Here is a 25,776-nt window from a genome sequence, read left to right on the forward strand (position 1 = left end):
GAGAAAACGCTGAAGAAGTCATCCCTGGGGGTAAGCTTCAGGTAGCACCACAACGACGCTTCGGCATTGAGCCAAGCAATCTTAAGTTGAAATACTCCAAAGCCCACCCTGTCTCCAAAAGCTTTGGCTGTCGAGAGGAAACTAAAACGCAAAGACCCTAATGGATCCCAAACCTTGGATACTGCTGACTGCACACCCTCAAATCCGGCCTCCACTCCAAAAGGTGATCGAGAGCATAGGAGGGAGTAGAAAATCCATGAAACTGAACATTCACCCGTAAGAGGCCGTTGAACAAGCTTCTTTTTGTGGAAATCTTTTTATTTTGTAGGTTTCACAGAACAAAACAAACACATTGCACCGCTGGCATGCCTCACGTTCGATTGCAATTCACTGTTGGAGTTCAAAATAAGCAGATGCTCTGACAACCCCTGAAATTTGTCTCAATCCCTGTATTCCCTCCATTGACCTCACACTTTATCATGTTTCCTGGAGCAGCACATGGCCTTGTATGCTGTGAGCTGTGCCTGCATACACCAGTCCAGACTGGCCCTCCACTGTGACACAGAAGATGGCTGTTCGCTCTCCCACATCCAGGAGCTATCCCTTCTGGACACCATGAGCGCTATGTTCCAAAACAGAACAGTGTACTTGGGCAAGGTATGATCTCCCACATCCCTAGTCTTGGCTAGTTTCTGGTTAATCCCACCGATTCTTCAGTGACTGCTGAGAGGCATGATCCACCTGTGACCAAAATGATTGTAACCTGGTGCACTCCTATAGGATATGCAACAATGTCCCACTCCGCCCACATCCCAACCGACACCTATCATTCTCTGCCTTACCCATACGAAAAAGTCTGGTGCTAGTATAGTATGCGCAATGTTGTGTTTTTAGTTGCACTAACCTAATTCCTGACTTAATTGCAACCTCTCTGGAGTAATGGGAGTGCCTCCTCCAGTCTTCATCCATCAGTACACCCAAGTCACCCTCTCATGTACCCTGCAATGCATCAAGGGTTGGTTGGCTGTTAGTCACCAGCGTTCGGTAAATTTGTGAAATGGCATGTTTGTGCAAGGTTGCTGCTAACAGTCTTCCACATTGTGAAGCAGATCCTTGTTCCCCCTTAAGAGTGTGTTAAACTTGCCTATATCTAAAGAGCTGAGTGGCGGCCAGGTCAAACCGACCCTGCATCTCCATGTATAAAAGGAGAACCTGTGGACCTCGCATGTCACCCACCTTTGTTATCCAGTCATATTCTACTGTTTCCTACATTCTAGCCCCTGGAGGTCCCGCGGGACTGCAGATTCCCATAGTGGGGTCTCCAGTGATGGCTACAGTTATTCAACTGCCTTTTTCTATGAGCCTCGAACATGGTAATGTTAACCTATGGGAGAAACATACGCTGCATACAATATACTTGCAAATGTTTTTGGAGGATGCCTTCTAGGACTTAAGGTACATGGTCCAAGAAACCACCCGCAGTTCAGTTTTACCTGGCGTGACCGGTTGCGGAGGTGCTGGTCGCATCGGTAGCCTTGAACGCTATACTTTAAAGTCTATGGACAAAGTACCTGCAAAAGAAAGGCTCCAAGTTTTGGACTTGGGGAAAAGTCCTGCAGAACCCAAAGGGGGATGAGTGAGGGAGGGCTAGACTCTTGAGGTTCTGTGGAGCACAGTGACATGGCCTGTTTACGTGAACCTCGGCTGGGGGGCGCAGGTGCATAAATGTTTTGTCCGATGGGTCGCTTTAGTTAGAGGCTCTCACTTGGCCTTGAGAGGGAGAGAAAGCAAGGCGGCAGAGCCACTCACTGAAGGCCTGATGGATCCTGAAGTCCCTCAACGGCGGGTCGGTGTTGGCATCGGTGGTGTTCAGACTGGAAATGCAACAAGCCTTGTTACGCCAGTATTGGAACTTTCATAGATTCACATGCTTGAATCATTCCCCGTCGCCATGATGGGAGTCCCTGGTACTTGTAATAGTAGTATTTTGCCCCAACCAATCGGCATCAATCACCATCAATCACCTTCTAGAACACTCCTGACGGAGCTCAGTGCCTCATTTTCTACCACACGTTGTACTAGGGAATCTCCTCTGAGCTCTGCTTTCTCATTTGATGAAGGATTTGGACTTTTTCTACAGGAAAGTACAATTTTATGATCTTCTGTTAGAAGTCCTGTTAGAAGTCCTCTTTTGCATCTTCCTCTGAGCGCAAAGGTTCTCATAAAAAAAGAACAGCCATCAAATACTGTTTCTGAACCAAAAACACCTCCTGTGGAACTTAAACTGACTTTGAAAAAAAACATACATTTCTGACATTCCGTCAGGGAGTTCTCAGTGAAGAAAAGTATCCAAGCTCTGTAGACGACTAGAAGATGCATTTCTGGCACGTCGACAACATGCTCTATGGTTCTCTCTTAGTCGGCAACATTGACATCAACGTGAGGTTCAGTTTCATCGATCATTTCCTTAATGTCACACAAGGAGGTTGACACATGGTCGACAAAGCACTTGTCGCCGACGCAGACTACATCATCTAAGAAAGTACCGTCGACGAGGTAATCGTCGACTTCGCCACCGCCGACCGAAAAAGAGTGACACAGCAGCGGTCGTTGAGGTCATCGCAGTCGAGTTCACCACAGTCGAGGGACACGTTGCCGTCGGCAAAGACTTTACTGTCGCCGACTCCACAGGTGTCGACAATATCGCCATCTTTGACTACATCACCTACGGTAAGTACATTAAAAGCTGTGGAAGAGAAGACACCGTCATTGACGCATTCATCGAAGGTTATATATGTAAATCTGGCTACGCCAAAAAAGATTCTGTCATCGGAAATCATGCCTGAAAACACCTCACCCAGTAAAATGACTCCTCTTTAACCCACTCTTCTTTTAGAGAAGAGAGATTCAAAGGAAGAAGGTCTCTTGGGGAAGCATATAGCCTGTCAGAATTGCACGTCAAGTGCCAGCTAGATGATGATGATAACTAGCAATACTATGGTCGAACCTATTTTACCCAGCCTGAAAAACATCAACTGCATCATGAGGAAATGGTCAAAATGCTATCTGCATTACTATCAGATTTGCAATTTATGCTGCAGGACTATAGGCAGCACTTCCCGCCTTCAGACCAGTCTAATATACCTCCTCTTCCTCAGGTGACATAGTCAGCCAGAGTTAGTGCTCCTTCGGTGACGAATATTCCACAATTTGTTCCCCTCCAGGAACCAGCCTCTTCGGATGAGGAAGGGGAACTTCATGATACAGCTTCAGAATGGGATGACTACTGGATTTTTTCACCAGCCTCACTGTGAGAAAGTGGCTCTATATATACTGGACCAGAATAAGGTACAGTGTGTATAGAGTCCACAAACACCAGAGGTATAACAGAGGTTAAAGCCAGGTGTGACCTTACTCTCTAAAGTGGTAGCTTGGTCGAGCAGTAAGGCAGTACCAGAGGACAGTGTAAAGCATTTGTTGTACACCCTCAGTCAGCAAAAGGTTTCACACACTCAAAACCTGAACTCCAGGCCAATTGTTTTTATATCAAAAGATATAGTTGTTTTAGTTCTAGAACCAACAGGTGTGAGAAGTTGGCCTGATATATGATGCTCACTAATTCTAGTGATCACCTTGTATCAGTCCAAACAACCCCTTATGGTGATTGGTTGTAAGTCAACCTTATAGACCAGCTATCCTAGTAGCGTGGACAAAGCAGTCTTTAGGCTAAACTCTTTTGGCATGTGAAGCCAGCTGTTTTACCACAATATAACCCCTTGAATACCAGATGAAAGGACACCACACAGGTTGTTATGAAAATAAAAGGATATTTATTAACTAACATACACCTCTGAACTCTTTATGAGGTCAGAGGGCTAAGCACATGACAATACTACAAAAGAAATACGAGTTCGCACAATATTTACACAAGTGCCTTAGGGGCACGACAAACCATATACTCAAAACAATGGAATGCGAGGAAAGAAAGTACTGTAAGGAGATCCAGAGGCTGGAGGATCGGTGGGACTACGCTACGAACTAGGTAAGTAAGGAGCAGGAGGCCCACGGGACTCACGTGCAGAGTGGAAACTCTCACGCGGGATGCGTACCAACGTCTATGGATACTACAGTTTACAAAGTTACGGATTCCGGACGAACCCGGCTGGATGGAGGGAAAACAATAGTGGACCTGGACACTAGGATAGTGAACACAGACTTCAGCACCTAGGAGCTTTAGTTACCTAACCCACAGGCTGCGGGTGCATAGGGTTGAAGTAGTGTCGGGTTTGCTGCGTTGATCCCGGTGATGCCTGAAACAAGAAGTTGCTGGCAGGCAGCCAGATGGAGGAGTCCGGTGGTTCCAAGGATGGAACTAGGAAGAAAAGTCCTGAAAAGGAAGGGGACAGAGTCTTGGTCACTAGCCATTGACGGTGCTGGAACCAGGAGGGAACCAGGGGCTGTCGCCGCGTTCAGGTGAAGGAAGGGTCGCTTCTCTCTGCAGCTGCGCGGACCAGGAGCTGTTCTTCACGACCAGGCTGGAGGCACGAGCTGTCCCACGTAGTCTGCTGCTGTTGGCGGTGTCGGATCGTCGATCTGGACAACAGGCCTTGGCTAATGCAAGCCACGCGGTGGAACAAAGATGGGGTCTGGTGTGGACCAGGAGGGTCCGGGGTGCTTCTCTTTAACAAGGAAGCAAGGGCCAGTCTGGGGGACCAGACTAGCAGTGTCGAAATCTTCGGGTCGTCGTCTCAGAGGGCACAAGCCAGCCGGCAAGTGACCAGACAACAGGAAGGGCAGCAACCAGGCAAAAGGGCCCCACGCAGATCACGGGGATGCTGGGGGGCTGGTCTTTGGTGCAGGAGCTGCGTCGGTGTGGGGCTTCTCAGTCCCCAGTGCACTCTCGAGGAACCCTCGGGGGTCGTGCTGGAAGCGCTGTGCAGGTTTCTTCAAGATGGCCGTCTCCACGTTACTCGTCTCACCCACCGGTCCCAGCTGTGCTGTGGATGTGGGTAGAGGTCTGGAGGTCCGGGTCTTGTCGAGCTGGGTCGTCTGATTCCGGGATGGAAGGACTTTGCAGCAAACCGCACAGGAGCTCGATGGTGCCTGCGAAGCAGGATGGTCACTCCCTGACCATAGGGGAGATTCTTCAGTCTTCTGATGTTCAGGAGGTCGAAGGTCAAGAGTTGTTCGTGGAAGTTGTCAAGATTAATCTACCTTGGAATGGGACCAGCTCCTACCTTTATTCAGCTAAAGGGGGCTGCACTACGACTAGGTCCCTCCCCTGGGTGGGACCAGGAAGGGGGGTGGCTACACCCCCTGTCCTTTGTCCGGTTTCCCGCCAGAGCTGGGGCTGGAGTGCCCCAGCAACTGGTTGGAACCGGTGTATGCACAGGGCACCTTGTGTGCCCCAGGCATGTCTCATTCCTTTCAGCCTTGGCCTACCTAATACACAAAATCCTGTCTGGGGTGGTGCAAGCACCTCCCAAGGCAGGAAACCCTTTGTCTGAGCCTCCCTTGCTGGAAGGACTCCCAGCAGCAGGAGGTCAGACTTGTGTCTGTGGTGGCAGCATCCATTTTGTCATGCTGAGGCTCGAGTTAACTTTAACCGGGGTTTACAGTTACAGACATGTCGTGTCCCTCTAGAAGGGTGGAATGCTAACCCCGTCGCCAGAATTGGCATTGGGTTAGTATTCCAATTCGTATGACACCTTACTCGACATGTTTTGATAATGCTATGCCAAAGTTAGCATTTAACCGCGAGGTTGATAATGCACTTAAGAGTATATGGTATAGCGTTATCATGGAACAGCTATTAGGACTTGTTCCGCAAGCTGCAAACGGGCTCAGCTCATGCCAGAGCACCATCTCACATAATTCCAAGCACTCTGCCTTCAGGATTGATAAGGCCTGCCATAGGAGTGACTGATAGGAATATATGTGTCCATTTTAGGGTTAGATATAGGAATACTATATCTAAAGCAAAGGGTGATTACACCACCTTGCCCCAGCTGTCGTGCAGCCAGTTGTCAGATTTGGGTGGCCAGCCAGGGGTGGCATAATACATGCTGTAGGCCCTGGGTACACCTATGCCCTGGGTACCTAAGGTACACTGTACAGGGACTGGTAAGGTGACTCAGTATCCAATTTAGATATGTACCTAAGGTACATGGAATCCATTTTACAGAGAGAGCAGTAGGCCTGGGGCCCTGAATAGCAGGGTCCCAGGTCAACTAAGTCAGAAAACCAGCAAAACACCAGGCAAAAAAGTTGGGGGCAACCATAGTCAGGGATCTACCTTCCTACATAACCCCCCCCCCCCCCAAACGAAAGGAGATAAGGCTAGCCTTGCCAGGTAAGTCTATATTGCCTGAGTGGCCATATAAGGAAGTACCAGCACTGGCATGGTTACCCCCTATCTCATGGTCCACTAAGCAATCCCTCACCCTAAGGGTGTCTGAGGGTCTCCACCATAGGGAATCTCTACCTGTGGTGTGTTTTGGTAAAGTAAAAGGCTGGTGCTGAAATGGAGTACTGAGGTGAGGCTCCACTAATTTTGGGCTCAGCTTCCTCCAATCATTTTCCACCATAGAGGCCTTTCCTTCCAAGACTGAGTTGTTTTGGGCTCTCAGGGTCAACCTCTGGCTACCTACAGCTGGAGGTTGGGTCCCTCTGTTTGGCTTACTGGAGGGACAGGTCAGGTTTGGGGCCCTCAGGTCCCAGGTTTGGCTGTGCCCAACAGTGTCCATCTGTGGGAGGTCCCTAACTAAATTTAAGGGGGATCCCTCAGGAGTTGGTTTTATTTTCACTTGGCTAGGACTACTAGCTTCAGTGCCCTTAATCTGCTGATTGGGGAATTCTTTTGGACAGGGGGCCCTTTGGGGTCCACCACTGGCCTCCCTGACCTCTACAGCCCTGGGCTGACTGAGGCAGGGTAGAGAGGGGCAGGTTACCTGCTCCAGACTGGGTCCCATCTTGGAAGGGTCCACTGAAATCAGGGGTTCTGCCAGGCTAGGCCTGACTACCTCTGTGGCAGTTTCTTCACAAGGGGTCAGATCAGTTCCCTGAGGAGGCTGATCTTTTCCTAAAGTCTGGTGGGAGGGAGATTTCTCTTCCTCCTCAATGCTCTCTGTCTGAGTGGAGTGATCCATAGTTTCAGGCTTCACAACACTATCATCTGTCCGAGTTTGAGCTGTGGCCATCACAACTCTCCCAACCTTTTCAGGAGGGGGCTCAGTTTGGGTGTGGGCTGTTACCATGACAGCCTTGACAACCTGTTCTGGGAAGGAAGTTGTCTGAGATTGGGTTGTGACTGGCACAACCCTCCTGACCTGTTCAGGGAGGACATCTTGGACTGGGGCTGTGGCTATCACTGCCCCACTAACCTTACCATGGGGGTTTACCATTCTAGAATGGGTTTCTTGCTCTACCTCAGCCCAGGCTGAGGTCTCTAAATCATTCCCCAGTAGGCAATCTACAGGCAAGTTGGATGACACTGCCACTCTCTTGGGGCCAGTGACACTTCCCCAGCTGAGATTTACTACTGCCATGGGATGAGTTTTCTTCACTCCATCAATGTTTACCACCTGGTATGTGGCACCAGGTAAAAGTTGCCTTGAGGGGACTAGACTCTCAGTCACCATGGTGATGCTAGCCCCTGTATCTCTATAGGCCTCAACTTTCATTCCATTGATGAGGGGCTCCTGTCTGTACTTGCCCAAAGTGTTGGGACAAGTTGTGAAGTTGGCAAACCCCATGCCAGTCTCACAGACAAGAGTATCTGAGTTTGGGGACCTGGTTAGGCCAGAGTCCCCAGGAACTCCCAAAGTAAATGCACCCAAATTCTTGGGGGCACTCCCACCACCTGGGGGATTACTACTAGTAGTAACAGGAGGTTTGGGAATGTTACTTGGGGGTATGTTTTCCTTATTGTTATTCTTTGAGCAACTGCTGTCAGTTTTTAAATGACCCTCCTGTTTACAGGGATAACAATAAGGTTTCTTCTGGTTGTTGGAAGGATTCTGGGACCCACCCCCCTCAGAGGATTTTTGGGGCCCTGATGTGGTTTGATCTGTAGATTTATTCCCACCCTTCTCTTGAGGCTTGGTTGATTCCTTTTTCTGGTCACCACCTTGGTTCTTGGGCCTAATCCTGGTTCTGACCCATTTGTCTGCCCTCTTACCCAATTCTTGTGGAGAGGTCAGATCAGAGTCTACCAGGTGCTGGTGTAATAACTGGTTCTGACAATTATTTAAGACTTGCTCTCTCATAATAAGATTATACAATCCTGTGAAGTCAGTAACCTTGCTACCCAGTAGCCAGCCTTCCAAAGCCTTAGTGGCACAATCAACAAAGTCAGACCAGTCCTGAGACTGAGTTTTCTGAGTGTCTCTGAACAGCAACCTGTACTGCTCAGTGGTTAAGCCAAACCCATCAACCAGTGCATTTTTCAGGACCTGGTAATCATTAGCATCCTCCACTCTTGTAGTGAGGAGCTTATCTCTACCTTTACCATCAAAGGAGAGCCACAGTATAGCTGCCCACTGACTCTGGGGAATGCACTGCACAGTGCAGGCCCTCTCCAAAGCAACCATCCATTTCTGGATGTCATCCCCTTGTTTAAAGGGGGGCACTATCTTTGTCAGGTGTTTAGTATCTAAACCCTTCTCTCTATCTCTTGGGAGATTGCTGCCACCAGTGGGAGCTAACCCACTCATCTGCTGCTCTCTAGCAAATGCAAGCTTTTCCTTGCCAGGGCAAGTTCTTCCCTTTCAATCCTCAGTCTAGCTTGTCTCATCCTTGCTTCATGCTCTCTTCTCTGAGGGGAAGTCAATCTCCTCTGGGGAGAGTTCCTTCTCCCCTGAGAAGAGGCATTAGAGTGCAGAGATCTAATGGAGTCCCTAGAAGGAGATCTATCTCTCCTAACTCCAAGGTTAGGCCTCATTAGGGTCAGTACTGGAGGTCCCCCAGATCCTTCCCCAAGTAGGTCTAAGTTGGCCCTAGTTAGCCTTCTGACTACCTCAAGACCTTTGTCTACCTCATCCCCAGAGAGTTCCTCTTGATCCTCCTCCTCAACTGCAGTAGCAGTGTTGGGGAGGTCTGGATCCCCAGAGGTTCCCTCTAAGGCTGGCATATTCTCATGTAACTGAGAAATCTTTCTGGCATCATATGTCTCTAAGAGACCTATCAGAAAGGGAATGGTGGGGTTAGACCCCTGCTTCAGTTTCCTGGAGGTACAGACTTGTCTCATCTCCTGGAAACTGAGAGCTGCATATCTGGAAGTGACCTGTGGAGGGTCAACACTGACCAGGGGAGTCTCAGTAGATTCTCCCTGGGTAGACATGCTTTTCTAGTGAGGTGTAAGTGGTGCACTTACCTACACTATGTGTTTGCCTACTGATCCCTTGCTAGAGTTGTAGTTTAGGGTGTGCTAGGCCCTAGGAGCTACAACAGCTGGTTCAGTAGAACTCAGAGTATTCTAAGCTAAGTTATATGTACCTTTAGTGCTTATGTGATCTTTCACAAGATATTCTTAGGGCATGTGTGGTAAAACAACAGCAAGCTCAAATCCCAACCGCTGCTCACCAATGTGAGAAGTTGGCCTGATGTGCAGTGTTCACTATTCTAGTGATCACTATATATCAGTCCAAACAACCCTTATTGATGATTGGTTGTAAGTCAACCTTATAGACCAGCTATCCTAGTAGCATGGATACGAGCAGTCTAAGGCTAAGACTCTAGAGGGCGTGTTAAGCCAGCTGTTTTACCATCACATTACCCCTTGAACACCCAGTGAAAGGACACCACACAAGTGTTATGAAAATAAACAATGTATTTATTAGAATCACAACAACCCTGTACTCTTTATGAGGACAGGGTGCTAAGCACACAACAAAACTCTTACGAAAATACTTAAGTTAGCACGGTATACACAAATGCCCGAGGGGCACGAAAAACCATATACTTTAAAAGTGGAATGCGAAATTACTAGCAGGTAAGTACAGGACTAATAGGCTTTGGAATCGCTAGGACTTGACTAGGGAATCGTTAGATTACTTCTAGGAGACCTAGGGGACTCGGGTGCAGAGTGTGCACTCTCACGCGGGATGCGGGACAAAGTCTATGGAAGCTAGTAACGCTAAAGTTAGTGTTCACGGGCGAACCCGACCTGGTAGGGAGAAAACAACAGTGGATCCTGACCCTTGAATAGTGAGGCTATGCTGGGGCACCGAAATGCCGAAGTTACCTAGCCCAGGGGCTGCAGCTGCATAGGTCTCAAAAGACGTCGGGAATCCTCGTTGCCGGACCAGGAGCCTGGAAGAAAGATGCTGGCAGGCGACCAGTGAAGATAGTTCGAGTTGATCCAAGCCTGGATCTGGAAGATGGATGACACCTGAAAGCAGAGGGGACCAAGTTCGTGACTACTAGCCAGTAGTCAGTGGGCACCAGGAGGGCACCGGATGGCAGTCACCTCGACTAGGTGAGTGGGCGACGCTGGCTCTGCAGATCTCACGGACCAGGAGGCGTTGTCGGCGACCAGGATGGAGAGGCGAGCTGTCCCACGATGGATGAAGCTGTCGGCGTCGAAGTTACTCAGGATTGGGCAACAAGCCTTGGCTAATTCAAGCCCACGCGGTGGACTCAAAATGGCGTCTGGAGTGGACCAGGAGGGTCCGGGGTGCTCCTCTTCGGGAAGGGAGCAAGGGCCAGTCTGGAGCAACCAGACCAGCAGCAGTGATGTCGTCGGGCGTCGTTCAGAAGGCTACAAGCCAGCGGGCTAGTAGCCAAACAACGCGGTGAGCAGCAAAAAGCAGAAGGGCCCCACGCAGATCGTGGAGATGCTGGGAGGCTGCACTTCGGTGCTGGAGCTGCTCAGGGTCGGGGCTTCTCGGACCCCAAAGCACTCACCAGGAAATTACTCGGCGGGCTTGCTGTGCAGAAGTCGTGCAGATGGCCGGTCCCTCGAGGTCTCGTCGCACCCACGGTTCTCAGCTGGGCTGTAGAGGTGGGTAGAGGTCAGAGGTGCCAGGGAAGCCGGTTCTCGTCGAGCTGGGCAGTCGGATTCCGGAGGAAGGACTTGCAGCAGACCGCAGTGTTCTTGCGATGGTGCCTGCGGATGCAGGGTGACTACTCCTTAGCCACAAGGGAGAAATCTTAGGAAGAAGTCTTGAGTTCCTTTCGTAGAAAGTAGTTTCAGGATTCAAAGATGATCTAATTTGGAAGGGGGCCTGCTCCTACCTTTATCTTGGAAAAGGGGGCTGGCACGCGACTAAGTCCTGCCCTAGGGGTGGGACCAGGAGGGGGGTGGTTACACCCACTTCTTTGGCGGGCTTTTCCCCAGCACAGGGTCTGGAGTGTCCCTGGAACTGGTTCAAGCCAGCCTATGCACAGTGAGCACCGGGGTGCCACGTGCAGTCACCTTCCTCTGAAGCCCTGCCTACCTACAATACACAAAATCCTGTCTGGGACGGTGCTGGCACCGCCCCTGGCAGGAAACCCTTTGTCCTTATCTCCTGCTCTGGGAGGACTCCCAGCAGCAGGAGGGCAGACGTGTGTCTCGGTGGCAGCATCCATTTTGTGCATGCTAAGGCTCTGTCTGACTTTAACCGGGGTTAGGGGTTACATACATGTCGTGTCCCTCTAGAAGGGTGGAATGCTAACCCCGTCGCCAGAATTGGCATGGGGTTAGTATTCCAATTCGTATGACACCTTACTCGACATGTTTTGATAAAGCGATACCAGAGTTGGCATATAACCGCGAGGATTATAATGCACTTAAGAGTATATGGTATGCGATATCATGGAAACGGCTAAGGGATAGATCCCGAAAGCCGCAGACAGGCTCAGCTCATGCCAGAGCACCATCTCACACGATTCCAAGCACTCTGCCTTCAGGATTGTTAAGGCCTGCCATAGGAGTGACTGATAGGAGATCTGTGTGTCCATTTTAGGGTTAGATATAGGTATACTATATCTAAAGCAAAGGGTGATTACACCACCTTGCCCCAGCTGTCAAGCAGCCAGTTGTGTCAGATTTGGATGGCCAGCCAGGGGTGGCATAATACATGCTGCCGCCCCTAGTAGGCCCTGGGTACACCTATGCCCTGGGTACCTAAGGTACACTGTACAGGGACTGGTAAGGTGACTCAGTATCCAATTTAGATATGTACCTAAGGTACATGGAATCCATTTTACAGAGAGAGCAGTAGGCCTGGGGCCCTGAATAGCAGGGTCCCAGGTCAACTAAGTCAGAAAACCAGCAAAACACCAGGCAAAAAAGTTGGGGGCAACCATAGTCAGGGATCTACCTTCCTACATCTGGGAATCCGGGTCTCGTCGGGCTCTGAAGTCTGGATCCTCGAGGGAAGACGACAAAGTGAAGCCGCTGGACGCTTGATGGTGCCTGCAGTTGCAGGGTGGACACTCCTTGCCCACAAGGGAGATTCTTCAGTCTTCTGTGGAGCAGAACGTCGAAGGCCAGAGTTTCTTCTTGTTGAATAGTTCAGGATAATCTAATTTGGAATGGGACCAGCTCCTACCTTTATTCTCCTAAAGGGGGCTGCACTACTGACTAGGTCCCTCCCCTGGGTGGGACCAGGAAGGGGGGTGGCTACACCCCCTATCCTTTGTCCGGTTTCCCGGCAGAGCTGGGGCAAGGATGCCCCAGCAACTGGTCTGAACCGGTGTATGCACAGGGCACCTTGTGTGCCCCAGGCATGTCTCATTCCTTTCAGGCCTCCCTACCTCAATACACAAAATCCTGTCTGGGGTGGTGCTGGCACCTCCCAAGGCAGGAAACCCTTTGTCCAAGCCATCCTCGCTGGAAGGACTCCCAGCAGCAGGAGGTCAGACTTGTGTCTGTGGTGGCAGCATCCATTTTGTGATGCTGAGGCTCGAGTTAACTTTAACCGGGGTTCACAGTTACATACATGTCGTGTCCCTCTAGAAGGGTGGAATGCTACCCCCGTCGCCAGAATTGGCGAGTGGGTAGTATTCCAAATCGTATGACACCTTACTCGACATGTTTTGATAATGTTATACCAGAGTTAGCATTTAACCGCGAGGTTGATAATGCACTGAAGAGTATATGGTATAGCGTTATCATGGAACAGCTATTAGGACTTGGTTCCGCAAGCTGCAAACGGGCTCAGCTCATGCCAGAGCACCATCTCACATAATTCCAAGCACTCTGCCTTCAGGATTGATAAGGCCTTCCATAGGAGTGACTGATAGGAATATATGTGTCCATTTTAGGGTTAGATATAGGTATACTATATCTACAGCAAAGGGTGTTTACACCACCTTGCCCCAGCTGTCTTGCAGCCAGTTGTGTCAGATTTAGATGGCCAGCCAGGGGTGGCATAATACATGCTTCAGCCCCTGGTAGGCCCTGGGTACACCTATGCCCTGTGTACAGGGACTGATAAGGTGGCCCAGTACCAATTGGTAAATTGCACCTAAAGTACATGCTTGTCAATTTAGAGAGAGAACAGCTAGGCTGTGGGTCTGATTAGCAGGCCCACAGCCAGGGAAAGTCGTAAACCAGTGAAGCAAAAAGCAATAATCTGGGGTGACCATAGGATTGCAGACCCCACTCTCCTACACAAGCCCCATAGGCTGCCATTATGTGGCTCAGAACAGGATACTGTGCCTTTAAGAGAACATTCCAGAACTTCACAGTATCCCAGAATGCACTGCAGGTCCCTTTTACTTTCAGTTCTTTTTTCCGGCTCCTGCAAGCAGGACCATGGAGCATTGAGCTCTCCCTTTACAAGGGTTTATTGGTGATTTTTCACTTTTTTTCAAGTTCTTTGAGTACTTTTCTGAAGTACTTTGGTGGTTTTTCTTCCTGTTTGTCATTTGGTGCACTCTTTGTTTGTCAATATGCCTGCATTATTCGACAAATGTCCAGAGTGCTCCAGGAAGAAGGCCAAATCGGACCCACACGAGGTGTGTATCATCTGCCTTCCCTCATCTCATGTCCCAGAGGAGTGTGACATTTGTCAGGGCTTTTCTAGCAGGACCCTGAGGGATAGAATGAAGATCAGACTTCAGGGCCTTCTAGAACAGAAGGCTTGAAGGCACAAGGTGGGTCAGGAAGGGCTTCCTCTGCCCATGCTGAGGCCTCTGGGGGTCTCCCCAGGGGCAGCAAGACCAGCAAGCGTCCCCATTCTCCGTGTGTCGATTGCACCGACTACGGCGTCGAGAAGGATGACTGCAGTCTGTTCCCCGTCTCCCCAGGGCTCTGGGTCGAAGCGGCGTCGATGTTCGGCATCGAGGGAACTGAACAGACCGCCGTCGAGATCTCCAGTGACGATTTCGCCGCCGTCGGAGTCGGAGTCGTCGTCAAGTAATCGACGTCGAGAGGCCCGGCGTCGGCGCTCGCCGTCGAGGCGACTTCGCCGTCGGCGAAGAGAAGATAGCCGTCGAGGGGATCCTTGAGGTCGAGGAGAAGATAGCAGTCGAGGCGAAGGAGGTGGCCGTCGAGGCGAAGGCGGTCGCCGTCGAGGCGAAGGCGGTCGCCGTCGAGGCGAAGGCGGTCGCCGTCGAGGCGAAGGCATTCGCTGTCGAGGACAAGACGCTCGTCGTCGAGGGGCCGATGCTCGCCGTCCGGTCGCCGTTCTTAGACACCCAGAAGGCGCGGAAGGAGTTCTGGCACCAGGAGTCAGTCTAGCAGGCGCCAGGTGCCTAAGGGAGACTCGCCAGCCTAGAAAGGAAGGCGGATCACCGGGTTCGGTGTACTCAGTGTTGTATACCCCTTCTAGGCAGAAGTCGGTTACGCCCCCTCCTCCCTTGCCGAGGGGGCTTCCTCCGCGAGCTCCCACTCTGCCTCCGCTTCCACTGCGTCCTCAACCTCTACCTCAACTGCCGGCAGACAAGCCGCCTCCGATTCCTCCGAGGTCGGTCTCACTGCCCCGATATCCGACTCCTCCCAAAGGGACCCCTCGACCGAGGGCCCCAGCCAAGCCAAAGTCGCCCGCCCCTTTGGAACCGGCGGGTCGACCGAAGCCAAGGAGGTCGCGATCACGCTCCGGACGGAGGGGGAGATCGAGGAGTCGTCACGGATCCTCCACTAGGTCACGACGGCGCCATGGGAGGCGCCCATCTCGGTCCCGCACGGACTCTTCCAGGACCCGGACGTATTCACCGACTTTTTCGGAATCCCCGGGGACAAGAGTGTCTCCTGTGGACGACGACAGCACGTTCCAGGATGTTCTCCTGAGGGGTGCAGCAAAATTGGGAATCACGGTGACGGCTCCAACACCCACGACATCCGTGATTTTTGAGAAGCATTTGTCTCGCCCTTTACTACCGCTAGTACCAGGATTGGTAGAGCCTGCGGAGGAGCTGTTCCTCACACCAGCAGCGACGAAGGCCGCTCCCTCCCGGCTCCTTAAGAAGTACAAGGCCCTGGATTCTTACCCGGCTTTTGTGCGGATGGATCCGATTCCGGATTCTGTTATAGTGACGGCGGCCAGGAAACAACATTCTACTGCCCCATCTTCTACCGTGCCTCCTGATAAGGAGAGCCGATGGATCGATTCAGCTGGCAGGAAGGCCTGTGGGACGGCATCTACGGCCATGAAGGTGTCTAGCGATGCGGCTCTGCTAGGGCAGTATGATCGTGCTGTGTGGGACTCCCTCCAGCAGTTCCCGGAACTCCTGCCACGAGAGAAGGAGGATTTTCAGGAGATCCTGAAGGAGGGGATGCTGGTATCGAATCAGGTCATCAGCGCGGCTGCTGATGTATCTCTTTTGGCGGCCCATGGGTACTGTCATGGGATCAACCAACGGCGCCATGCTTGGCTTAGGCTCACATCACTCAAGCCGGAGGCTCAGCAGCGGGTGGCCAATCTGCCCTTCTCGGGGGAAACCCTGTTCGGCAAGCATGCGGACGATGAGATGGCCCGCATGAAAGCAGAGGCCGAGACCCTGACGGCGGTTGGGTTGGAGAAGCCCAAAGAAAAGAAGGCCTACCGCACGTTCCAGAGACGGTTCGGGGCACAGGGCAGAGGGAGAGGGCAGGCTTCGGGACAGCAGCAGCAACAACAACAGCAGCAGTTCCGGAGGCCCTTCCAGAAGCGCCAGAATGGTAGAGGAGGCCAGCAGTCCTCTACAGCGAACAAAGGCACAGCCGGGTCTCGACCCGGAGCAGTTACTTCCCCTACTTCCCCTACATCCGTTACCCGCTCCGGTGAGGGGAAGCGTTCAATTTTTTCTGGCAGAGTGGAGAAAAATTACTCGGGACAACTGGGTGCTGAATATTGTTTGCAATGGATACAGTCTTCGGTTCACCAGCCCGCCTCCATCAATTCCACCAGTCAGCTCGGAGTTTCAACTGCGCGAGCTCCAGGCGGAGGCAGATATCCTGCTAAGGAAAAGGGCGATAGAAGACGTACCTCTGTCTCAAAGAGGAAGAGGTCTGTACTCCTGGTTCTTTCTGGTTCGCAAGAAGGACAAGAACGAGTTCAGGTCCATTCTGGATTTGCGACAAGCAAACAAGTGGATTCGCAGAGAAGTTTTGCATGCTGTCGTTGCATCAGATTTATCCTCAGCTGCAACGGGGAGACTGGCTATGTGCTATAGACCTACAGGATGCGTACTTCCATGTGCCCATTGCACACAAACACAGGAAGTTCCTGCGATTCCAAGTTGGCGCCAATCATATGTACACAGTAGTGCCATTCGGGCTGAAGTCTGCGCCCAGAACTTTCTCAAAGTGCATGGCAGTGGTAGCGGCACACTTAAGGAAGAACAAGGTGTTTGTCTACCCGTACCTGGACGATTGGTTGATCAAGGCCTCCTTCTCGGAAGCTCAAGCGCACTTTCGGAAGACGTGCGTTCTCTTGAACAAGCTGTGGTTGCACATCAACATGTCCAAGTCTGTCCCGACTCCGGTCCAGTGCATACAGTACTTGGGAGCCTCCATCAATACGCTGTCAGCAAGCGTGTCTCCTTCGGAGGAGAGACGATTATCACTCATTCGGAAGGCTCCGGCTCTTATGACCGCTCCATCTACCACAGTGAGGACGGTGTCTTCTCTACTGGGGTCGATGGCCTCTTGTATCTTCATCACGCACGACCGCATATGAGACCTTTGCAGGAGTGCTTGGAGGATCAGTTGGATCAGAGGAAAGGATCTTGCGACGACAAGATATGACTGTCTCTGCATGCTCTTCAGTCTCTGAAGTGGTGGTGTTCAGCGGAGAATCTCCTCAGAGGGGTTCCCTCCCACAAGGACATTCCCACGCAGACTATCGTGACGGATGCATCGCTCCACAGCTGGGGGGGGCGCACTCCGGAGACTTACAGATTCAAGGGACGTGGTCCCCGACGGAGTCCACATACCACATCAATTTCCTGGAACTCAGAGCTGTTCACTTGGCACTGAAGGCCTTTCATCCGTCCTTCCGGACCAACTCTCTGCTTGTTCAGACGGACAATAGGACCACGATGTATTACCTCAACAAGCAGGGGGGGTCGGGATCGCACACTCTCTCAGGAGGCGCAGGCGATCTGGCTACTGGCCAGAGGACTGACGATAACTGCCACCCATCTACCAGGTGTGCAGAATGTTCAGGCAGACGCACTGAGCAGACTGATTCAGGAAAACCACGAATGGGTCATAAACGACGAAGTACTAGGAGAAGTCTTCGCAAGGTGGGGCACTCCAGACGTAGATCTGTTTGCCACCGCTGAAAACAGCAAATGCCGAGACTTCGCCTCCAGGTACTACCAGCCGGGGACGCTGGGGAATGCGTTATGGATCAACTGGTCGAACAGCTTTCTGTACGCTTTTCCACCCATTCCCCTGATTCCGACGGTGCTCATCAAGCTGTCCCGGTCCAGGGCGCGGATGATCCTGATTGCCCCGGAATGGCCCAGGCAGTGGTGCTTCACGGACCTGCTTCACCGGTCTCTCCTTCCTCACATACGGCTGCCGTGCAGGCCGGACCTTCTCACGAAGTTCGGGGGGCAGATGTTGCACCCCAATCTGGTGCAAGTCCAAGAACTAAGACCCAACAAGGTGTAAGGAAGATGTCATCCTTCCGTATCTTCTACATCTGGCGCAGTCTGGCCTTAATGTCCATTCCATTAAGGTTCATCTTGCTGCGCTGACTGCGTATAGGAACTGCCTTTCACAGACTTCCTTCTTCCAGATCCCGGTGATTAAAGATTTTTTGGAAGGCTTAAAGAAAGTGTTCCCTCCTGTCCTGCTTCCTTCGCCTTCATGGGAATTGAATGTGGTGCTGTCCAGACTGATGAAGGAGCCTTTTGAACCTATTCATAAGGCTTCGTTGCAGCACCTGTCCTGGAAGGCGGCGTTCCTCGTGGCCATTACATCGGCCCGCAGGGAGAGTGAAATTCAGGCGTTGTGTTGCCAAGAACCTTATACTGTATTTCATGCTGCTAAGGTTGTTATGCGTACTCATCCTAAATTTCTCCCAAAGGTTATATCTGATTTTCATGTTAACCAGACCATAACGTTACCTACGTTTTTTCAGAATCCTTCCTCTCCAGCGGAAAGGTCCCTGCATTCCCTGGATGTTAGGAGGGTATTGAAATTTTATCTGGATAAAACCAAGGATATTCGTAGGTCAGACCAATTGTTTATCAATTATGGATCAGTCAGGACGGGTCTTGCTACCTCTAAACAGTCCATCTCGAGGTGGATTGTGTCCTGTATACAATTGTGTTATCAAAAGGCTAATAAGACCTTAGGGGGTAAACCTAAGGCTCATTCTACCAGGGGCAAAGCTGCCATGACTGCTTTGCTCCGTAATGTTCCAATTGCAGAAATCTGCAAGGAGGCCACTTGGAAGTCGGTCCATACCTTTGCTAAGCATTAATGTCTGGACACTGATGCCAGGGCAGACGCTCAGGTTGGGCAGGCTACGCTGCGAAATCTGTTCGCACAGTAGTGGTGTTATTTCTCTTTTCTCCACCGCCGCTTTGGTGTGGGGATGGGCTTGCCATTCTATTCACTAGATTATGACTATACACAGAGATCCCCTACTACAGGAGGAGTAGTTTCTGTCCTGTAACTCCAGTTCTGTAGTAGGGGTGTCTCTATTATAGTCATAAGCGCCCGCCCTCCTCCCCGGTGGAGAGAGATATTCATGTAAGAAATGCTACAAGAACTGAAAGTAAAAGGGACCTGCAGTGCATTCTGGGATACTGTGAAGTTCTGGAAAGTTCTCTTAAAGGCACAGTATCCTGTTCTGAGCCACATAATGGCAGCCTATGAGGCTTGTCTGTCCATGTCTTCCTCTATCATTCCAGAGGGGTTTTGCTGTTAAGGCAAGAGAAATCTGGACAGGCTGTGCTGTTTGTGGATTTTTGGTGGAATTTCTAGTTGAAGTACTGGACAGTGTATCCTGTGGATATAGGCTGCATTATCTGTCTTTAATTCTCTCTTAAGTGTCTGTGCAGTTCTTCATTTTTCGACACCTTAAGAGATTATTTTTGATTGCTCCGGGGACAACGCACATGGGCGGGGCTATTCACTAGATTATGACTGTGAGAAGTCGGCCTGATGTATGATGCTCACTAGTTCAAGTGATCACCTTGTATCAGTCCAAACAACCCTTATGGTGATTGGTAGTAAGTCAACCTTATAGACCAGCTATCCTAATGGTAGCATGGACAAATCAGGCTTAGGCTAAAACTCTTTTGGCATGTGAAGCCAGCTGTTTTACCACATATAACCTCTTGAATACCAGATGAAAGGACACCACACAGGTTGTTATGAAAATAAACAGTCTATTTATTAATAACAAACACCTCTGAACTCTTTATGAGATAAGAGGGCTAAGCACATAACAATGTCTTTAAGAAAAACACAATAAGTTGCACAGATTACAATGGTGCCCTAGGGGCACGGCAAACCATATACTAAGTAAATGGTATAAGTAGAACGATTTAGGAAATGAAGATGCCCAGGGGCTGTAGGTTCGCTGGGACTACCCAACCCTAACCTTAGGTAAGTAAAGGGAGGTCCACGGGACGCGTGTGCAGAGTGTGAACTCACACGCGGGATGCGGAACAAAGTCAATGGGCAGAACAAATTACGAAAAGGTAAGTAAAAGACAGTTCCTGCTAGTTGCGACTAAAACGACAGGATACCTGGACACTAGGAGAGTCAATCTACCCTTGAGCACCGAAATCCTCTTGTTACCTCACTCACGGGCTGCGGGTGCATAGGTGTCAAAGTGTGTCGGGTTTCCGCGTCGAAGTCTGTGGAGCCTTGAAGAAAGATGCTGCAGACGACCAGGAGGTAGATGTCCGGTGCGATCCACGGGTGGATCGAGGAAAAAGAGGACCTGAAAGCAGAGGGGACAGTGTCCAAAGTCACTAGCCAGTGACCGGTGTGGAACCAGGAGGGAACCAGATGCTGTTGTCGCAATCAGGTGAAGAGTGGACGCTTGTCTCTGCAGCCACGTGGACCAGGAGGTGTCTTCGACGACCAGGATGGAGGCACGAGCTGTCCCACGCAGGCACGAGCTGCGGGCGGAGTCGGATCCGGATTTGGAGTCAACAGGCCTTGGCAAAGGCAACCCACGCAGAGAGTGGAAACGGCGTCTGGAGTGGATCAAGAGGGTCCGGGGTGCTCCTCTTTTGGAAGGGAGCATGGGCCAGTCTGGAGCAACCAGACCAGCAGTGTAGATTTCGTGGATCGTCGTCTAGGAGGTCACTAGCCAGCCGGCAAGTGACCAGACGACGCGTCGAGCAGCAATCAAGCAAAAGGGCCCCACACATCTCTTGGATGCTGGAGGGGCTGGAGCTGCTCGGGGCTGGGGCTTCTCAATCCCCAAAGCACTTACTCGAGGATGCCTCAGAAGTTGTGCTGGAAGCGAAGTGCAGTCTCTTCAAGATGGCCGGTCCCACGTGTCTCTTCGCACCCACGGGTCTCAGCTGTGCTGCAGATGTGGGGAGAGGTCTGGGAGTCCGGGTCTCGTCGGGCTCTGAAGTCTGGATCTGGCAGGAAGGACGACAAAGTGGACCGCTAGGACGCTTGATGGTGCCTGCAGTTGCAGGGTGGACACTCCTTGCCCACAAGGGAGATTCTTCAGTCTTCTGTGGAGCAGAACGTCGAAGTCCAGAGTTTCTTCTTGTAAAGTTGTTCAGGATAATCTAACTTGGAATGGGACCAGCTCCTACCTTTATCCTGCTAAATGGGGCTGTACTATGACTAGGTCCATCCCATGGGTGGGACCATGAAGGGGGGTGGTTACACCCCCTATCCTTTGTCCGGTTTCGCGCCAGAGCTGGGGCTGGAGTGCCCCAGCAACTGGTTTGAACCGGGGTATGCACAGGGACACCTTGTGTGCCCCAGCCATGTCTCATTCCTTTCAGCCCTCCCTACCTCAATACACAAAATCCTGTCTGGGGTGGTGCTAGCACCTCCCAAGGCAAGAAACCCTTTGTCCAGGCCTCCCTCGCTGGAAGGACTCCCAGCAGCAGGAGGTCAGACTTGTGTCTGTGGTGGCAGCATCCATTTTGTGATGATGAGGCTCTGCTTAACTTTAACCGGGGTTCACAGTTACATACATGTCGTGTCCCTCTAAAAGGGTGGAATGCTACCCCCGTCGCCAGAACTGGCAAGGGGGTAGTATTCCAATTCGTATGACACCTTACTCGACATGTTTTGATAATGCTATGCCAAAGTTAGCAATAACCGCGAGGATTATAATGCACTTAAGAGTATATGGTATAGCGTTATCATGGAACAGCTATAAGGACTTGGTTCCGCAAGCTGCAGACAGGCTCAGCTCATGCTAGAGCACCATCTCACATAATTCCAAGCACTCTGCCTTCAGGATTGATAAGGCCTGCCATAGGAGTGACTGTTAGGAGTATATATGTCCATTTTAGGGTTAGATATAGGTATACTATATCTATAGCAAAGGGTGATTACACCACCTTGCTCCAGCTGTCGTGCAGCCAGTTGTGTCAGTTTTAGGTGGCCAGCCAGGGGTGGCATAATACATGCTGCAGCCCCTGGTAGGCCCTGGGTACACCTATGCCCTGGGTACCTAAGGTACACTGTACAGGGGCTGATAAGGTGACCCAGTATCCAATTAGATATGTACCTAAGGTACATGGAGTCCATTTTACAGAGAGAGCAATTAGTCTGGGGTCCTGAATAGCAGGGCCCCAGGCCAACTAGGTCAAAACCAGCTAAAAGTTGGGGGTAACCATAGTCGGATATCCACCTTCCTACAATGACTATAACAGAGATACCCCAACTACAGAACTGGAGTTACAGGACAGAAACTACTCCGACTGGCTCCTAGGTTCAGTCCTGGGGTCTAAGCTGAAAACAGTTTAGCAAAAACGTGTTGGGTATTGTAGTGATTTTTCAGGAACAAAAAGCGATTTTAAAAGTTCACACTTAAAAACTTTTCAACAGCAATCTGGCAATGTTATCCAATGGGACAAAATTCAGGTTGAAGGTAAAGTACGATCTTGTTACTTTTTTTTTTTAAACCATTTTTATTAACTTTTTCGTAGTGCAGCCACAGAACAAGCATGTCATTATTACTCATCATGTCCCGCCCTCCAGCCCCCGCCCCCCCATCATGTGTACACACCCTACACAAGCTCCTGAAATCCTCAATACCCTCCGCTCTTCACCCCCAGACCATTGGAAGACTGTTCTGCGATACCTCATCTTCAACCCAACTGCTTCCTTCCAGAGCTGATACCTTTCGTTCAGTTCGACGCCACTTGCCCCATACTCTACTAAACTTATCTGAAAGAGACACGTTAGTATTAGATTCCTTACCTTAGAATATCCCCAGGCGTCAGACTGCATCCGGAAATTTTTGCGTAGCAGTACCCTTGCGCGTCGGTAGGCGTCGTCTGCGGCTCCACGTCCGTCGTGGGCGCCGTGATGACGCCGTCTGAGTACTTAGACGCCGCCTCCGCGTGCTGACGTCAGTTCTTCTTTTTTCCGCGCCAGCAAGCGCAGATCTGGAAAAAGCAGTAACCCTAGTCATTTTTGACTAACCTTTTTGATCCTTTTTGATTGCTTTTCGAAGTCTCTCGACTCCGAACGGTGCCGTAGGGATGCCCGGCTTCAAGCACTGTGACGATTGCGACCGGCTGATGTCGGTCACGGATCCTCACCGCGTATGTTTGTCCTGTTTGGGCGTCGACCACGACGACAAGGCCTGCTCCGACTGCCGGGCCCTCTCCTCGAAAGCCAGGCGGGAGCTCCGGCAGTCGGTCCCGCGCCGTGAGAGGTCCCGATCCCATGGGAGGTCGAGGGACAGGTCGCGGGCTCGGAGCCACCACAGCTCCGAGAGTAGGCCGCACTCCTCCGGGTCGAAGTCGTCGTCAGGTAAGAGGCACAAGAAGTCCAAGCGGCGTCATTGCTCCTCAGACTCCCCCGACGCTCGCGCAATGCGGCCGGGGGTTCGGGTGACACCACCCACGCGGCTCCGTCGGAGTCGCGGGCGCCGCGTTCAGCCCCACACCCTCCGGTCCCTGGGCTCAACGCGTCGCCGGAGGAGATCGAGCGTTTCCTCATGGCCATGCGGAAACTCTCTCCTCCGACGGGCTCCGCGGCGCCTCTGGGCCCAGCGGACCAGTCTGGGGCCCCTAGCGGGTCGGCGGCTCCGGCCCCGACGCCGTCGGGTGCTTCGACGCCGCCGACGCCTTCGGGCCCCGCGCCGCAGGTCCCCAATATCTCGACGCCGCCGGCGCCTTTGGGCCCGGCGCCGAGGGGTCCAGTTGTTCCGGCGCCGCCGGCGCCTTCGGGCCCGGCGCCGCAGGACGCCGCTGGTCCTCCTTCGGGATCGGGTTCGTCGCCGGTGGATCTGACGACCTCCCCGGTGTCGGACCCTCAGGTGTCGCCTCCGGCGCCGTCCTCGGGCGGCGCCGGCCCCGGTCCTACCCTCGTTCCTGTTCAGCCGTCGGGACGGCCCCGCTGGGCGCCGCTCCAGACGTCGTTTGGTGAATTTCACTTTTATGAACAGGCCCCATTGGTTGAAAACCCTGAATTTCAGGAGATGGGTGATGAGGAGGACTGGGAGGGGTCTGAGGACCCTCTGACCAGGGAGTGTCAGTCTCATGAGGACTAGACAGGAGACCTTGGGGAGGCCAGTGGCCTGGACACCTCTCCAGACACTGGGTTTGTCTCCCCTCCTACCGTGGCTTCGGAGGAGGGGGCAACGTATAGTGTGGTGCTGATGAGGGCTGCCAAGGCCTTGGGCCTTGAGCTCCCCGTCGCGGCCGTGAGGACTAACCTCCTCACTGAGGTCCTTAAACCGCAGTCAAGCTCGGCCGAGCCTCTGCTGCCCTTTAATGAGGCCTTGACCGACGTTCTTCTGGGCACTTGGTCCAAGCCCGCTACGGGTTCGCCCGTAGATAGGAACGTGGCCAGGCGCCACCGCCCAGCCCCGGGCGACCCATGTTTCATGTCCTCCCACCCTACCCCCGAGAGCCTGGTCATCCAGGCCTCAAATTCCCAGACCGCATTCCCGTCGGCCCCGCCGGACCGGGAATCCAAGAGGTATGACCAGTATGGGAAGAAGATCTTCTCATCCCTTAGTCTAGGCCTGCGGTCTTCCAACACCGCCTGCCTCTTGGGACGTTACACCCACTCTGTGTGGGATAAGGTCGCGGAAGTGCTGCCAGAGTGTCCGTTGGAGGTACGGGCCAAACTCTGCCAAGCCCTTGTGGAGGGCCGGGATGCAGCCAAGTATTCCATCAGGTGTGGGCTGGATACCACTGACTTGCTGGGTAAAGCGATGGCAACGACGGTGGTGGTCAGACGCCACGCCTGGCTGAGGTCCGCCAACTTCTCGGCGGATGTCCAGAGCACGCTCATGGACATGCCGTTCGATGGCCGTCGCCTCTTTGGCGACAAGGCAGACCATGCGCTTGAGCGCTTTAAGGACTCCAGGGCTACGGCCAAGTCCTTGGGCCTCTCGGGCCAGCGCCAGCAATCGGCTGCCTTTCACTCCTTTCGTGGCCACGGAAGGGGTGCGCCCACACGCGCCGCCAGCCACGCACCGCAGGGCAATACCCAACGCGGTGGCGGCCGTGGGAACCGCCGTCCGGGCGGTCGGGGGCAGCGGCGAGGTCAGTCCACACCTTCCCCCACAGCATCCGCCTCAAAACCCTCCTAGTCGGTGCTTTCAGGCCCATGTGACGCCAGTGGGGGGGCAGGGTTCGCCATCACCACCTCCACTGGCGCACTGTCACATCGGACAGGTGGGTGCTGCAAATCGTCCGAAGGGGCTACTCCCTCCCCTTCAAGGCGACTCCTCCAGCCATGCCACCGCAGAACCACCGTGTATCGGAGGATCATTTGCGACTTCTGCAGGAGGAAGTTACGGCCCTCTTGGCCAAGGGGGCCATCGAGCGCGTTCCTGGGCCAGAAGTAGGGTGTGGTTGCTACTCCCACTACTTTCTGGTACCCAAGAAGGGCAAAGGGGGCCTACTCCCTATCTTGGACCTAAGGAACGTCAACGGCTTCCTCCGGAAGGAGAAGTTCAAGATGCTGACACTGGCTCAGGTTCTGGCTGCCCTGGACCCAGGAGACTGGATGGTACCGTTGGACTTGCAGGACGCTTACTTTCATATCCCCGTCCTGCCTGCCCACCGGCGCTACCTGCGGTTCATGGTGGGCCACGAGCACTTTCAATTTACCGTGCTCCCCTTCGGCCTTACCAGCGCCCCACGGGTGTTCACGAAGGTGATGGCGGTGGTCGCAGCTCATCTGCGCAGGTTAGGGGTTTCAGTCTTCCCCTACCTCGACGACTGGCT

The sequence above is a fragment of the Lissotriton helveticus genome, chromosome 1_1 (genome assembly GCF_964261635.1).
Source record: "Lissotriton helveticus chromosome 1_1, aLisHel1.1, whole genome shotgun sequence".
Taxonomy (NCBI): Eukaryota; Metazoa; Chordata; class Amphibia; order Caudata; family Salamandridae; genus Lissotriton; species Lissotriton helveticus.